We start from the raw sequence: 17,860 nt of genomic DNA on the forward strand, positions 1-17,860 counted from the left end.
TGTAGGCTTTACCGTGATTAATACCGGTAGAAGTTTGTTTAAAGAGGGAAAACTTGACAGAACATTTCTTCCGATCAGATTTCCTCAGTTGGATCGTTTTAGCGGTGAGCCGCAGGTTTATTATAGGCTCCATCCACAACCACGTGACATAAACACACACTTCACCTGATTACACTTTTAATTAAAAGAAAATTAATTAAGTCCCATCAAGCAAAAATGCATTCTGTCCATTTAATGCTGATAAATTCAACATTTCTATATCAATAAAATGGAAACAATTCACTGACAAGAGAACAACTATAGTCCCTTATTTCAACAAATTCAACGCCAATACGAACATCATTTTTATCAGGTTTAATCGCTATAACAGTGAGTGAAATCACGCTGCTGTTGCTGAAACATTGACGTTTTCTCCAGCATCTCGACGTCCTGCCAACCATCCGCTGAGGTTGCGAACTGCACTCAGAAATCGGACAGTTCAGCGGAGACAGACCTTACTAAACACGGCTAAGACTGATTATCCACATCACTCCTCAGTCCTGTAATGGCTGAATATTCTGTAACAAGTCTGTTCCTACAAAGATTATAATTTAAAACGGTCCCACTCAGCTGCTCATCACATGGTCAAAACAATGCAGATGGGATTTCAGGTGATTTGGGCATATTTTCGCCAAGAAATACAAGTTCTTACCTATATAAGCATGCCGAATTTAGGAACGGTCTATTACTGAGTGAAATGTTATATATGGTTTATATCTTAAGCGCAGGTATTGTAGAATCGTGTTATGTTTCATTTAAACGGGAGTATTTCAAATGAAGTCTCGCCCCTGAGGACGCTGGACGCGACTGAGAGAATAAAGGAGGATTCACGTTTTACCTGACCTCTGAAGCAGGTTTGCGGGTCCCAAGGTCCAGTCCGGATCTTAATCCCAACGCCTTGAGATGCGGGTGACAGTGAAAGTGCGGGGACAGGAAACGCCGCTGCGTGATGGCGCTGCCCGCAGCACGACCAGAATGATGGAGGGTTGGTGAATTCTCAGCATGTAGGTCAGAACCAAGCCGAGCCAGCAGCAGATTATCAAATGCTGCTCATTTAAACATGGTTTTTATAGTGAAAGGGTGAAAGAAATCCACCTGCTCCGACAATAAGTCACCAGAAGGTGCGACGTGATGTCACCGCCAGACCCGAGCGGGCGGATCAAAAGACAATTTAATATGGAAAAAGACAAGGTTTTGTTTGTTTGTTGGTTTGGGTTAAAATATTTAAGCCGGTTAAAATGATTTGCTTTCATGAACGTGATAGTAACAAAGCACTTGCATGTGTTTTCTTAACCAGAAGAGGGCGCTGTTCGCCCAATGAGCGGATTAAAGGTCTATTAATTTTATCGTGTTCATGCCACGGAAACTGTTGTTTCTCTTTTATTCAAAGTTCCACATCATTTGGTTATAATCTGATGAGATATTTCACGCTAAGTATTAATATTTTCAGTTTACAGGTTTCTCTGACAAGCTTGAGGTGATTTTGTTGACATGAATGAAATGACAGAATCTGCTGTTTCATGACATGAGTCACGACAGCATTAAAAACCAACAGTTTCTACAAAGGTGAGAAATTGATTTAAATTTTTTTTTTTTTTTTTACAAAGGTGAGAAATTGATTTAAATCACATTTTAAAAAGCATCAACATGAAAAGGACAAGAACTGCTGTTTCTAACTTTTCATCTGAATTGAATTATTGTAATTATACATACTGATAAGGTTATCATGGAGGGAACAACAGTTCCTCCAGCTATGAGTTTCTGAGAAAGGAGGGAAAGAACCCGTTTTAGGATCTTTTGAACCGCCATGCTGGTTCATGCTGCGGTTAGGGAGACAGAGAGCAGACATCACGGTCATCGAGGAGATTGTACGTCAGCAGGTTTCCCAATGGATTGACCCCTTCAAACACACACGCACACACAAAGAGTTCTCTCAGGGTTTGATAACCCCACCCCCCCCACCCCAACTCATCCACTCTTCCTCTACACGTACACATTACAGAAATTAAACCAAACAGATGTTCAACTTTCATCTTTGACCTTTGTGTCACCCCCTGCAGGAAGTGAACTGCCATCGCAGGAAGCTCTTTATTGACCCTTAATTAAAGGCGTACCATCAAATATATATGATTTTATTGCCGCTTGGATCGCAGCAGATCTATGATAAAACCAAGTTTCACACTTTAATTGTCGGATGTTCTCCTGACGTTCATTCAGCAGCGTGAGAAAGACTAGGCCGAGAACAGGAAGTGGTTGGGACCCCTCTGCGCAACACGCACATTTTGTACTCGTAAATATAAACACAGATTTGAGTGACGGGACTTCTGCAGCGCTTGCACCACCTACTGGTCAATATTTGACACTGCACGTTTTCGAGTTAACTGATACCATCTCTCTTCTAATCAGATGACCCAAAGTGCATTTAAACATGTAATTTAGATGATTGTTCACATAATTTTGTCAATGCAAATTATTAAAGGTTTGTGCTTGTGGCGTAAATTATTGTTTTAATTTCACCTTTGACCAATAGATGGCGCGCATGTACCACTGATCTGCATCGCCAGAGGCAGAAAGGAAATAACAGTTTTAAAATGCTCTCTTAATATGAACAAATCAAAGAAAAATTATAGAAGCCGGCCATAACCAAATTTACACTGAATCATGTTGACTTTTAAGATTGTACCATGATAAAGACAGGTCCACAGGGTAAAAGTGGTTCCAAGGGGGGGTTATCATGGCTCTCCAGGGGTCACCACGATTCTATAGGGCTCACTATGATTCTACGGGATCACAATGATTCTATAGGGGTCACAATGGTTCTACAGGGGTCACCACGATTCTATAGGGCTCACTATGATTCTATAGGGTCACAATGATTCTATAGGGGTCACAATGGTTCTACAGGGCTCACTATGATTCTGCAGGATCACAATGGTTCTACAGGGGTCACCATGATTTTATAGGGTCACTGTGATTTTATAGGAGTCACCATGATTCTATAGGGTAACTATGATTCTACGGGATCACAATGATTCTATAGGGGTCACAGTGGTTCAACAGGGGTCACCATAATTTTATAGGGTCACTGTTATTCTATAGGGTTCACAATGGTTCTACAGGGGTCTCCATGATTCTATGGGGTCACAATGGTTCTACAGGGGTCACCATGATTTTATAGGGCTCACTATGATTCTGCGGGATCACAATGATTCTATAGGGGTCACCATGATTTTATAGGGTCACTGTTATTCTATAGGGGTCACCATGATTCTATAGGGTCACTATGATTCTATAGGGGTCAGAATGAAACTACGGGGTCAATATGATTCTATAGGGGTCACCATGATTCTAGAGAGGTCACCATGGTTCTGCTAGACATCCACCACAATCAGGCCAGCGTTCACATCAAATGAAACCCAATTAAACTTTATTTTGTGATAAAACCCAACAAAACATCAACTGAGACCTGAACAAAGTCACATCCAAACCCAGTTCTGCCCACAATGCATCCATCCACCCACCAACCCACCCATTCATCCATCCATCCATCCACCCACCAACCCACCCATGCATCCATCCATCCATCCATCCACCCACCAACCCACCCATTCATCCATCCATCCATTCACCCACCAACCCACCCATTCATCCATCCATCCATCCATCCACCCACCAACCCACCCATTCATCCATCCATCCATTCACCCACCAATCAGAATCAGGTTTATTGCCATTGTTCATGTAATACACAGTTTTACACAACTAGGAATGTGTCATGGTGTGACGCTGCGACAATCAACATAAAGAAGACCACACTAGAATAAGTTAAATAAAATAAAATAAGACAAAATAAGATAAGACATATATACATTATATACATAAATAGTAGGTGGTAAGAGGTATGTGGTAAGAAATAGTGCAGGTCCAAGCAGGAGTAATGTATCGCTCGTGAGTCCAACTGGCTGCTGTTCATGGTGCTTAAGTGATAAGTCACTTGGTGTTCAGCAGCCTGATGGCAGAGGGGAAGAAGCTGTTCATGTAGCGGGAGGTTTTGGTCCGAATGGACCGTAGTCTCCTGCCTGAGGGGAGGGGGGAAAACAGTCCGTGACCAGGGTGGGAAGGGTCGGCCGTGATCCGACCTGCACGCCTCCGGGTCCTGGAGATATACAGGTCCTGGATGGATGGAAGCCTGCAGCCGATCACCTTCTCGGCAGCGCGCACGACGCGCTGCAGCCTCAGTCTGTCCCTGACAGTGGCACCAGCAAACCACACGGTGGTGGAGGAGGTGAGGATGGACTCGATGATGGCCGTATAAAACTGCGCCAACATCCTGGGAGGCAGTTTGAGTTTCCTCAGCTTCCGTAAGAAGAACATCCTTTGCTGGGCCTTCTTGATGAGGGAGCTGATGTTCGGCTCCCACTTAAGGTCCCGGGTGATGGTGGTGCCCAGGAAGCGGAAGGAGTCCGCGATGGTGATGGGGGAGTCCATGAGGGCAAGGGGGGGCAAAGGGGCTGTGACTTTCCTGAAGTCCACAATCATCTCCACTGTCTTCTGAGCGTTCAGCTGCAGGTTGTTGTGTCCGCACCAGGACACCAGTCGAGCCACCTCCCTCCTGTAGGCAGTCTCGTCTCCATTGGAGATGAGACCGATGAGGGTGGTGTCATCCGCAAACTTGATCAGCTTGACAGACTGGTGGCTTGAGGTGCAGCAGTTAGTGTACAGGGAGAAGAGCAGGGGGGAAAGTACACAGCGCTGGGGTGATCCAGTGCTGATGGTGACAGAGTTCGAGACAGTCTTCCCCAGCCGCACGTACTGCCTCCGATCCGTCAGGAAGTGAGTGATCCACCTGCAGAGGGAGGCAGGCACACTAAGCTGGGACAGCTTGTCCTGTAGCAGAGCGGGGCGGATGGTATTGAATGCAGAGCTGAAGTCCACGAACAGGATCCTTGCGTAGGTTCCCGGGGAGTCCAGATGCTGCAGGATGGAGTGAAGGGCCAGGTTGACCGCGTCGTCCACAGATCTGTTGGCTCTGTAGGCGAACTGCAGTGGACCCATCCATCCATCCATCCACCCACCAACCCACCCATCATCCATCCATCCACCCACCCATCATCCATCCACCCACCCATCCATCCATCACCAACCCACCCAGGCAGCCAGCCAGCCACCCACCCAGCCAGCCACCCACCCATCCATCCACCACCAACCCACCCACCCATCCATCCAGCCACCCACCCAGCCATCCATCCATCCACCAACCCACCCACCCATCCATCCACCACCCACCCATCCATCCACCACCAACCCACCCATCCATCCATCCATCCACCAACCCATCCATCCATCCATCCACCCATCCACCCATCCACCCATCCATCCATCCATCCACCCACCCATCCATCCACCAACCCACCCATCCATCCATCCACCAACCCACCCATCCATCCACCAACCCATCCATCCATCCATCCATCCATCCACCAACCCATCCATCCATCCATCCATCCATCCACCAACCCATCCATCCATCCATCCTTGCCTGAAGTGAAGAGCTTCAGTTCTCACCATCACGTCACGAACCAGATAAGAACCCAAAAGCAACACCAGAGTCTGGCTGAACACCGCCAAACACAGACAACAGACAGGATTCACCAGGGAGCGAGCAGAACAGAATAGTCAGGAACAGGCAAGGTCGGAACCGGGCAGGTAGGCAGACAGGAATACGCTGGAAAGCCATCGGGAACGAATAACGATCTGGCAGGGAGCAGGTGTGTCTCCGGGGATTAAGATGAGCGTTAATTAGTGTCCTGATGCACAACAGGTGTGCGGGGCGAGGCGGCTCACGGGCATGCTTGGCCACAACTGTGACAATCATACTGAACTAACCGTCTTTCTATGAAGGATTATTTCTGCCTGGTTTGCAGGAACGGCTAGAGTCACGTTCCACTCTCATTTTCTGATTTGGTGTTTGTATTTGTGTACGGCTGCAGGCCCAGAGGCCACAGAATTCATTTTGGAGTTCATTATAATCATCGCACCAGGAGACAAACTCTGTTTCCCCTTTGCTCTTTTTTTAGCCGAACATGTTGTTTTGATTAATGGCCTCGGCGTGTTTATTCAGTGTAGGTCACAGAAGCAGGAAGTATGAAAAGATATCACACCTGCATTTTTATTGGATTTCCACTTGCAGCTTCTAGTTCTTAGCTGCAAAATCTTCCAGGTGAAGAATCGGGCCGAGAGCGAGCCGCTCAGGTCAAAGGACAGAAGGACACAGAACACAGATGAGGCCAGTTTAGGTTCACAGCCACAGAACTACAGAGAACAGCATAAAACGGACAAACCCAACAAGTTTCAGTCCTTGAAAGTTGACAGTCTATCCCTGGTGGCTCCTGCAGAATCTGATTCCGCAGCGGAAAAACAACTTTATGGCTCTGCAGATATCAGCTGCGCTGGTCTCGACCTTCTCCTCCAGGATAATCCAACTAGAGCTGCCTTCAAAACGCATTTGGAGAACGACAGCGTTGAGAACATGGCGTGGATCTTGAAGATAAGTCGTAGATTATGAAACTTTTCTCCTTTTAGTGTTGAGGAACATAAAAAAAAGTCACAAAGAGAAGTTTGGTGATTTCATTTAGCATGGTCGGCTAACTCTTTAGGCTTCCTTTCACTTTAATTCAATACTTCAAATAAGTTTTATGCATCACCGCTATGGTGATGAGGTCATTCATGTCTTCTGACTTTATGATGTTTTCCCAGCAACAATTCTTTTCTTTCCTCACAACATTCAACTAGAAATTCAAAGTTTCTACTGCAGGGAACCATTTTACCATGATGCAGAGGCCATTAGTTAGATGTTGGGCTAATGTTGGCGGCACTAAAATAAGCTAAACTGAGCTGAAGTTAATATTGTGGTTTCAACAAGAGCGTCTTAGGCGCGCCGTCAATTTTAAAAGTTTGCTTCTGCGACCGGCAGCGGTTTAAATCACGTACCTACAGACAGAATGTAATCAACAGACCAGAACCAATGAGTGCTAATTCAGTTGTGTCACATTTATCGTTAGCATAGGCGGTAAGCTCAGTCTGAAACTCATAACAGCAAGCAGCTTTGCTTCAGCCCCGTGTCAGAATTTAAAGCTCAGCGTGTGATTTAATGTAGAAGTAAAGGTTGTGCTTCAGCTTCAGACGACCACAGATCTTGTTAGCTCGGAGTTACTGGACGCCTCAGAGGTTTCTGTCGCTTTATTGTGGAGCAAAGAGTCAGTTAATCAGAATACAGGACAATAAAGCAGACCAGAACAAATGAAGCACGCCAGCTGTGAGACAGAGCGATAAATCTGAAATCAGCTCCATCCTGGTTCTCTCAGATTTGTTGCTATCAATTCCCATCTAACTAAACCCAGTTAGGTGCTGCTGCGGCGAGCAGTCGAAATGGCTGTGGTCAATTACTCGAGTACACGAAGAGAAGCACAGAGCATAGTTCAGCTGCAAATATTAGGGATCAACTGCCCAGCTTGGCCTTTTATCCCTGTAAATTACTCACGTACCCGGGGCCAGGTTAGTGAGAACACGCAGCTTCTTCTTGTAGACTACTAAACGTGTGTGTGTGTGTGTGTGTGTGTGTGTGTGTGGTGTGTGTGTGTGTGTGTGTGGTGTGTGTGTGTTGGGGGGTATTAGCATGTAAACAACACCAGCAACATCTATTAGAAGAGCTAAAAACCAGCAGTTATATTCAGGCAGCTGTCTGCGCACACAAACACACACACACAAACACACACACACACTCTCTCTATGGAGTTGCTGGCAGTAATCAGAGTGCAGTGTGTTTTTCTCAGCGGTGTAATTCATCAAAGTGACGGCTGCCAATGAGTCTCAGTCACCCCGACAACCACAGCTAATCAATCATCAATCTACCTGCTCTCTCTCTCTCTCTCACACACACATACACACACACACACACACACACACACACATGTTTAGAGTGTCGTGGTGGAACCCCGACCTTGTTTAGGTGACTAAATTCATGTTCGATAAAATCATTTTTGTAAAAAGGCCACGCTGCGAATATTTGCTGACTATCGACTCATCTTTTCTACGCGACCCAACTGAAGCCACTAACTTCTTGTTTTTCGACAGTCAGACATTTATTGGGGGGGTGTTCTTTTTCTTTTCTTTTTTTTTTTTTTTTTACCTTGGCCACGCTAAATATCCCCTCTTGTCATCACTGATTGTGCAGCCAACCACACGGGGGCGATTTAAAAATGTATAAATTAAAGCTCTGCTGTTAGAAATTCTGGAAGGTACAAATGTCGAAAATAGTTTCTATAGGATGGAATTAGGAGAAAAACCAGTGGATTGGATCAGGATTAGGATAGGACGGCTGTGTCGACTGGCGGCTGGTAAGAAGGCTCTGATCGTACGCCCACCCTGTGCAGCTTTATGAACAACCTGACTACGACATTTACATATCCCGCATTTACATTCAGAGTGAGGTCAGGATGGAGGAGCTTTCCCTGCGTGCACTTGAGAAAACATGGAGGTCAGGATCAATATTTCACTTTTCCTTCCACATTTTTCTCTTTTTAAAAAGGTCGAGGGGGAAGAAATCTGCCTGTTCTGTGCCTTTAGAGGGCGCTGATGATCACTGAAAAAGCGCCCTTAGCTAATGCTGTTATCAGTCTACATCTCTAATGCGTTGCTCTTGTTGTGCATTTAACTATCATTTAAATTGCCGTCAATGCCAGACTGCACTGGTTACATGATTATATTATGATTTAAACGGACGCACACGCACGCACACACGCGGCCGGTTAAATCCTTTCAGGCTCATCAGCTGTGTCGCTAACAGGATCCCAATCGATGGAAGTGAGAGATTCTGTCTGTTCTCTAATGGACGTGAGGAATTGCTCAATTTGTTTGCCCCATAATTGGAGAGAAAATGAACCCAGTTATGTTTGTTTCAGTCAATACTCAGTTTCCAGTCCTGGGCCCCTGCCACGGAGCCCCACAAACTTTAAAGGAGCAGTTTATCAGAGATTTATTTTGAAGTAATCATTAAAAAGGCCCCAATATGTCAACAGACATTACGGAATCGTGCTGAATTCAAATTCTTTTTAATCACTGACAACAGTAGTCCAGCCAGAATATTCTCATTTCAAGCCAGTAAATAATGTTAATATGTTATTTTGTGTTTTGATGTCTAGCTCCGCCCACCAGCACCATCAACCAATCAGGAAGTCAGGAGCGTCTCACATCCGGGTTGCCAGGTACGGCGAGCGTCGAATGTTTCGGATCACTAAGAGATTCAAAAGATGGAGATGGAGGAGATTTGAAGACTGATACCAATGTTGTTCTCCTGGACAGATAAGATTCAGCAAAGTTCATTCTACTTTATATCCTACAGTCGTATAACGTTATCCATGTTCGTTCACTGTACACCAGCAGGTCTGCAGGTGGGTCATCGAATAGACTATAATAATTGAGGTAATTGGACCCTAGAGCTGTCAACTGCTGACGTTCTTGCAACCTAACTGGCAACCTGCACTACAGGAAGAGGCGTAGGGATACCACTCTGCACAGTATTGTGCTTGTGTTTGCAGTACCAACTTTGGCCACATCACTGCTCGTTTCACTCACTTTGCCCTGGACCTATTTATGTGGAGGCTGATCTAAATGACATCATGGAGGTTTGCAGCTGAGGTTAAGCACATCACTGACCGAGGACAAAATCTGGACGTGAAAACGGACATAATGCGGCATTAAAGAGCTACAATCTCAGACCAGAATGACCTTAGCTATCGCACAGGTAGCGAGGAGAGTGTCATTGATTCATTCATGCTAAATGAGGTAAATCAAGGAGTGCATTTTTTCTTTTCAAATCAATTCCAAAAGAAATATATTACCTTTTCTCCTGTAAAAGAAGAATTTGAAAAGGATAACCTTTCTATTTAACTTTGAGTTCTTTTGCACAATTTGAATAAATGGGTTGGCCCTCAACAGATTCATCACTGTGTGCCAAAAAGTGTATGATTGTAAAAAAAATAATTTGTAGATGATTATTAGAACTGAGACATGGAATACATGAGGCAAACTGCACTTAGCATCAAGAAATGCTAATGCTCCGACCCAGTAAAATGAGCTTTTTGCGGTTGCTTTTTGCACACGTTTTTATTGAGAAAACTCTTTCGATAGGATGTCAAAACAAAGACAAAATAAATCAAGTCAAGTATCTTTGGGGATTCCAGAAACTGCAGTTGAGCCAATTTCTGTTGTTTACTTTTTATTTATTTTTCCTCAGACAGGACGTGTCTTAAATACACTTTAACTCATAAAAGAGAGAAGTATATAACATAAATTGTGTGGAATGGTTTCCAGTTTTGTGTTTAAGGAGTTAAAATCAGTGTAATCCTGTTATCTTAGCCAGCTTATATGGCGTTCATAGCTATCTTAAAGCTTTAGTCTCCTCTCCTCTTTAGTTGCTTTTTTGTTTAATCTTTTTCAATGTCTGCTTTATTCACCGATTTTCTCCCTGTCCACATTTCTGACCTTGAAGTTTGGTAAGAAAATAAGAAAACACAATTTAGCCTGTGTATCTCCGTTAGGGAGGCCTTCGCTGCACAGAGGATGCTTCTTGGGTCTTTGTTCACCTCTGAGCAACTCTAGGAAGCGTCTGCATGTAAAATAAGAGCTGCGATTGAGTCGAGGAATTGAGTTGAAGCTGGCGAGCGACATTTATGACCCTCTGGCACACTGTAATTTTCACTCGCTGGAGCCATTTCGCAGCTCACAAACATGTCGATAATACCATGGTGAGCGCGGTAGGAGGCGACTGAAAGATTTTTAGCTTGGTTCGCTCGGAACAATGAGAAGTTTATCCACTCTTGAGCAGGTGAAAGTTATTTTTTCTGTCACATTTGAGGACTAATGCAGCAGCAGTTCAGCCGTGTTCCTCTTTCTGTCATGAATTTAGCAGAAATGATGAACTTTGCTGTCATTTCTGATGCATTAAAATGCCTCAAAGGGATTTTTCAGCCTGAAATATCCCCAGTTTCCAACATGCTGGAGTGAGTTCGTGTCTTTTCTACACATTTATTTAAAAAAAAAAAAGGCCATGCCATCGATCCGAGGTCGAGATGATGAGAAGGTTTAAATCAGTGAGGTCTGACTGTGCGTCAGGTGTCAAATGAAATATGGAGCAGCTGATTCAGGGCGTTGAAGTATTGATGTGCTCCAGCGGCCAAAACTTTATTGCTCTCCATAACTCCAAGGCGAACAATAAAGGTGGAGGATGGATGTTTCTGCTGGTAGCTGCTGTCTGTCTGTTTGCGGGGACATGTCGCAATACCGAGCAACTAAAACAAGCAACCACCCGCGGCTGCCTCTTGCTCTTTTTTGGATGTCCCCCCCTTCTTTGTGTAATGTTTACTAGTTAAAGCAGAACCTTTACTGTCAGAAAACATTACACGAGCACACTTTTTCATCTTCAGGATCAAAACGTGTCAGCAAAACTGCGTTGTCCAACTTGCTTGAATGCATCCTTGTTCAGGTTTGATGAAGAGATGCTATGCTATGAGGGACAGCTGATGTTTACCGCATGTTAAATCGAGAATAAACGGAGTTTTAGGTCGGCAGCTCTGACACAGCGGAATATTATGCCTGTGTTTGGTTTTGACAGAGATAGTTGTCAAATGTGAATGATTTATGAGTATGCAAATGAGATGGTTGAAGGACAACGAAGAGCGCACACACACACACACACACACACCTATGCCAAACTGGATGTTTGAATATCTTTTTCAGCTCAGATTTCAGTAACAGATGGGTGAATGGAATGATTCATGGATAGATTGACTCAAGAAAATTCAGGCTGTATGGATGAATGCATTGATATATGATTGGATGGATGGATGGATGATTGGATGGATGGATGGATGGATGGATGGATGGATGATGGATGGATGGATGATTGGATGGATGGATGATTGGATGGATGGATGATTGGATGGATGCATGATGGATAGAGTTTTTTGTTCATTTCAGGAAGAAGAAGAATTTTGATGGACTCTTTCAATGTCTTACGTAACAATGGCAACATGCCAATGAGGATGCCTTAAGGCAAAATAACCCAAAGAAACACTGTACTTTAATCTCACGAGCGTTATCCCAGGTTGCCATGGTGACGGTGGGCGACAGCGACCAGTGTTGTTTCAGAAAAGTGTGGCGCTTTTCTCTTTGACTGACTTTGAACTCGAGGATTAACTTTGAGCTGTTGTCACTGCGCTGCCTGTGTAAGCTCGTCTTGACGCCGCCGCGCTCCTCGTCTGCCTAATTGAAGTATTCCCGTCAAGGTAACAATAATTTGCATATTATGCAAAGGCCCCTGTGTGTTGCTTTCTAAGCAAAGTGGCTTTGACATTGTTGTGGAGCCAGCCGGGATCCAGGACAGACAGAGACGAAGAAGCTTCACAGGGCTTGAAATAAAACCCTGCTGGGGGAAGAGGAACCAGTGGAGGACGTGGAGCCAGTAAAAATTCAATGAAGAACTCCAATGAGGACATGAGGGAGTCAGTGGAGAAGTGGAGTGTGTGTGCGTGTGTCTGTGTCTGTACATATGTATGTATGTGTATATATAAAAAAAATTATCTTCCTCGCCCTCCTGGGCGGTGCCTCCTTCCTTCAGACTCGGGTCCTCTACCAGAGGCCTGGGAGGCTGAGGGTTATGAACAGGATCTTAGCTGTTCCTAGGACTGCGCTCTTCTGGACAGAGATCTCTGATGTGGTTCCTGGTATCTGCTGGAGCCATCTACTCAGGTTGGGTGTTACCTTTTCCAGCCACTGGAAGGTTTTCTTGATATCAGCCACTTCCTCAATTCATCGGTGGTACATTCCATGCATGGGCTTGTCCTTCCATGATAGCCCCTCAGGTTCCTCCTCCTTGGTGGGCTTTTGTTACCTGAGGCATTCAGTCAGCAGCCGGTCAGTGGGGGCCACCTTCTTGATGTACTCTCGGAGGCTTGTTGTTTCCTCCTGGACAGTAGTTCGGACACTTACTAGTCCTCGGCCCCCTACCTTTCGCTTCATGTAAGCCTCAGGACACTGGACTTAGGGTGAAACCCTCCGTGCATGGTGAGGAGCTTCCCTGTCTTGATGTCAGTGGCTTGTATCTCTTCCAGTGGCTGGGGTATTATGCCAGCAGGGTATCTGATTACTGGCAGTAGATGTTAATGGCCTGGATCTTATTCAGGACCTGCCTTAACCTCTATAGGTATTTAGCTGTGGCTGACCTCCTAGCTGCCTCCTCATGGTTACCATTTGCCTGCAGGATCCCCAGGAATTTGTAACTGTCCTGCACTTCTGTGATGTTCCCTTCATGACTGATTGACTCCTATCAGCTTTTGATCTCATTAAGAAATGTGGTGGTTTGTTTGTCTTCAGTGTTCCTGCATGGAGGTTGACCTCATCACCTTCGCTCCACCCCAAAGTGAATTCAATGTTTGATTGCACCTCTGTAGAATCCCGAGGTCTTGTGAGCGTGTGGTGTTCTGGAAAATGTTCGGATCTGGGACACCAATACAGGTCTGTGGATGTGAATAATTACCCACCGTCGTGCAGCTGAGGTCATTTATTTTGACGCTCGCCTGCATCCATAATCCAAACAGTTGAAATAAGCACACCCACGAATCCCAACACGGACGAGCTGGCTCAGTTCTGCCGCTCTCGCCAGTTTAGCTTAAATAAATACGCTGTTTATTCAGTAGCTGATCCTTTTCAGGGATGTTCTGGCTCATGAAGGTTGCTAAGCTGATGAGTTGTGCTCATCAACATTCTGTTCTTCCTCAACAGCGAGAACGGCAGTGAGCAGGAATGTGTTATCCACGGAGGGCTGAGCAGCGGTATGCCGTCGGACGCATGTGGCGAGGCCAAAGGTCGCGGGTCAATGTCGGGCTTTGAGCGCGGGCCGACGGGTTTAATGCTGCCGGCGCGCTGGAGAGAGATCAAAGACATCGGAAGAGATGGAGAACTTCAAAGGGAGGAAAAGCTAATGGGATGTTGCGGTGATGCCGTCCCCGGCTGTCCTCGCCATCACACGGGGTTGTTGTGACCTCCGCACGAGAGCGACATGCGGGAGACAAACAAAGTCTGTTTTTCTGCCCCCAGAGAACATTGACAGTGGCAGGTAAAATATGCTGAAATCTTTGGCTGTCAACCAAGTTCCTTCAGCAAACAGAGGTTGTGATTTCAAAGAAAAACCATATTAACAGTGCTTTTCATTACAACTACGACCAAAGTGAACAAAGAACACGTTGGGCAATCCATGACAGCTCATGGCTGTCATCTGTGTTTTTTTACAGTCCACATCAAGTGACATCAATGATAGGAGGGAGGTGGGAGCAGCAGAGGTTGTCCAAATAAAGAATCTGTGTCACAACCTTGAAAAGAACTGCAAAATCATGTCCACCCACGTGATCAGGTAAAGTCCCCGAGTATTGGTGTTTGAGGTTTAGACCCGTGACCTCTGACCTGTCGAGGACTCACCAGGCGACTCTCAATCACTGTAAATTGTCCAAGCACAGCAGCGCCGACTGAAACGTTCAGGAGAGTTATGACACAAAAGTTTGGTTCCTGAACGCTCCAGTGTCATGGATTATTTCTCAGACACATTCTCCAGCAACAAAGCCTCCATTGTGAACCGATCAAGCTCTCGAATTAGCAGCGGGGCGACTGCACGCTTAACTGGCTCTGACAGGACCAACGCTGTCCCAGACCTCTGAGTTCCACTCCCACTGCGTCCATTTGAGACGTCTGGAGAGGAAAAATAGAGGGTAAAAATGGGAAAATAAAAAAATAAATGTGATCTGTTGGGGGGTCTTTAATCTGTTTAAACAGATGGTTTTAATCTAAAATGAGGATTAGGCTCAGGCACAACATCTGTCAGGAAACACGGCTGGAGTTGATTTTTGTTCCTGAACTGAAATCAGTTTTATTGATCGCTCTCATATTAATTCTCATTGAATTTAAACGATTGTCAGGGAAAGTTAAGTTTGTTGCCCTTCAGTTTGAACCCACAGGGGGTGATTAACATCCCAAAATCAAGTTAGAAAAATACTGAGGGAAACGCTGATAATGCAGCTTTTCAAAATAAAACTTCCACATGCCGATTGTTTTTTTTTAAAATATATATATTTTTCTAATTCTATAGATTTTCTCCATGTTTTTTTGTTTGCGTTTATTGATCATCATGCACTCCCACAGCACAGAACAATTTTACTGTTTTCTACAGCCCACACTGTATACAATAATCTGTAAATTCCGTCAGTGACTCAATTAAGTTAATAGTGAAATGATTCTGTTGTGATACATTTAGAATTTAATTTTGAATACTACTTTTAAGCCTCTGCTTTTACTTACTAATAAAAACACGGCACCTCCCCCTTTTTAATTTCGGTTTTTGACCAAATTTATGTTTCTATATTACACAATACTTAAGCCTAATTTTATTTGTTTCCATGGCAGTGCTTTGTAGCTTCGTTGCATCTGTCGATAATGTGACACCATTCCAGTTCAAATAATGAATTTTACTACAATAAACAACTTGTAATGAAGGAAAACACAACAATAATACGGTACAAGAAAGAAACTCAAGCGGTATGTTAAATGTAATGATGAAATTGGCTGAGTTACAAAATACGACTAATCTTTAAGGTCATTTTTCAGAATACTGACTTTAGCCTGCCAATATTTATTCTGTTGCATTCTGTAAAATGGTAGCAGTGATTTAATCAAACGTTCCTTCCTCTTTACTTTCACAGTTATCCATAAACGTCCTCGTTTCTCATATGGCTGCGCAATTTTAGTCTTAGTCCAGGCAGGAAGACCATGCTTTTCTTTTGAAAGTCCAACAGCCATACTTCCGTGCTAAACTAACTAACTCTGGCTAACTTTACACACTTGTAAAAGCCCCAAGAGGCAGCGGGGGTTTGGCACTGGATAAGGAGGAGGGAGAGGCGAAGGAGGAGGAAGAGGAAGAGTGGAATATTGGAAGATCGCGTCTCGTCTTGGTGTCGAGTCGTGTCGTGGCAGCAGAGTTGCGGGTCCAAAGTCTTTTGCTGCGCGGGGCGCTGGAAGCTGGAAGCCGCCGCTGGAAGCTGGAAGCTGGACGCTTTCCTGCCGAGTCGGCGCAGACTCCACCTGAGCCGGGTGGCGCCCGGGTCCTGGGCGTGGAGGAGCCGGAGAAAGCTGCTCTCGGACTTGATTGTGGGAATATTGCTGAACTTTCGCGGGGAGTGACGCAGCTCCGCCGCCGTTTGAAACTATCTTCGAGGCTCCGGGATGTAAATCTACAGACTTCTGAGCCGACTTTCGTTTTAATTTCCAACATTCTGACTTTTACGGACTAACAGCTTGAACGCGGCTGAGCCGCCGGAGGACGTTTACAGAGGTGAGGAAGGTTTGTCTTTCACCAACCGTGTCCGGACTGTTTTATTGTCCTAAAGTTCTTCCTCAACGCACCATTGCAACGTTTGTGGCAACAGCGCGACTTTAAGGAGGATTTTAAAGATCTTTCAGAAGCTCGTAATCACTTCGCCTTTTAGTTTCAGACGACGTCACACACCCCCACCTCCCCAAAAACAAACGATATTTTAACTTTTATAGCTGTATAACTTTTATAGCTGTAAAATGACCAAAGACGCTTAGTAATCTAGTTACAGTAGTTTCGGGAATGACCTAGAATAACCTCGAGAAAGAGGCCGATATTCCGTGTCCTACCTGTACAAGTGTGGCGACCAGGTGTGTGAATTTAACCTGAGGTGACGTCAGTACAGATTTGTACCGACACCAATGGGTCGTATCTAGTGGTTCCAGTGGTTTTACACCGCTGGGCCGTGCTAGTTTGGTTTAATCTGGATTTCTTTTCAGTCTGGAATGATCCTCTGCGCGTTTGGGACTCCTGGAATGTCTGGGGGCTTAAAGACTCCCAAGAACATCTGGAGCCTGACAGAGTGGGCTGGTTCCGTGGAGCGGGAGGGGTACTGTTTCCATAATATGCTCCAGACTGGGGCCGACTCATACCAGTACCACAACTTGAAATATCGGCACTTACAGCCGTCATTTTTTTTTATTGACTGGCCCCATTAAATCCTCACCCTTCCCCAGCAGGGCAACAGGAAGTTAGAGATGGATGTGGAGCCTCTGTTGGAGTGTCAGTTAAATGCCCCTAATTCAATGTGCTGTAGGAGAAACATGGTTTTGATGGCAGTATTGATCAGAAGTGCTTAAACCATGACGCTGATGACCGCGGTTTGTCACGGCTTCGGCTCCAAAGGTCAGTATAACAAATGAACATGCATCCTTGAACGCACCGCGCTGGCTCCCACCTGCCTGTGTGTGTGTGTTGCTGTGTATGATGGAAAGGCAACTGCACAGGGTGGCTGCGAACGGATGAGCGTGACCTCCCACGGTGCACTTTGAGCCCTCATCATCACTACAGCCGCATTACTCTCTGCTCAGACCTGCATCGCCTGAGCTGAAAGGAGCTTTTCACCACCAAATCCCAAAAAAGACACCACTAGCACGTGCAGGCTGGGCTTCTACTTTCACTTTGACTGATGAAATGCTCATCGTTGTTGTTGTAATATGCTCTGGAGACTCAGCTCAGGCGGCACCAGGTCATTCTAAAAAGGGCCCCTCAGACTTTCTTTGGTTGGCTCCACACGCCTGCAGACACACAACAGTGTAAACACCGGCTCCTCTATTGGGGAACAAGTGTGTTCTTCTGGTAAGAGTGTGTGACTGCTGTGTTTTACTGCCCCGGGATTAATGTCCA

The 17,860-nt window shown here is 45.2% G+C and overlaps 1 protein-coding gene and 1 long non-coding RNA gene across 7 annotated transcripts in view; both read left to right on the forward strand.

Annotated features, from left to right (window-relative positions):
- Nucleotides 1-6,096: 6,096 nt before the first annotated feature.
- On the forward strand, nt 6,097-15,465 carry LOC130518977 (uncharacterized). Its single transcript, XR_008948188.1, has 3 exons — nt 6,097-9,302; nt 13,879-14,386; nt 14,421-15,465. It is a non-coding gene; the product is annotated as an uncharacterized LOC130518977 (long non-coding RNA).
- A 534-nt stretch (nt 15,466-15,999) lies between these two features.
- Nucleotides 16,000-17,860, forward strand: part of plxnb2a.1 (plexin b2a, tandem duplicate 1) — a 71,429-nt gene continuing 69,568 nt past the window's right edge. For all 6 annotated transcript variants that reach the window (XM_057021973.1, XM_057021972.1, XM_057021970.1 and 3 more), the window contains exon 1: nt 16,000-16,474. The gene's annotated coding sequence lies outside the window, so the exon portion shown is untranslated. The remainder of the gene's footprint in view (nt 16,475-17,860) is intronic.

The sequence above is a fragment of the Takifugu flavidus genome, chromosome 22, assembly GCF_003711565.1.
Source record: "Takifugu flavidus isolate HTHZ2018 chromosome 22, ASM371156v2, whole genome shotgun sequence".
Lineage (NCBI taxonomy): Eukaryota > Metazoa > Chordata > Actinopteri > Tetraodontiformes > Tetraodontidae > Takifugu > Takifugu flavidus.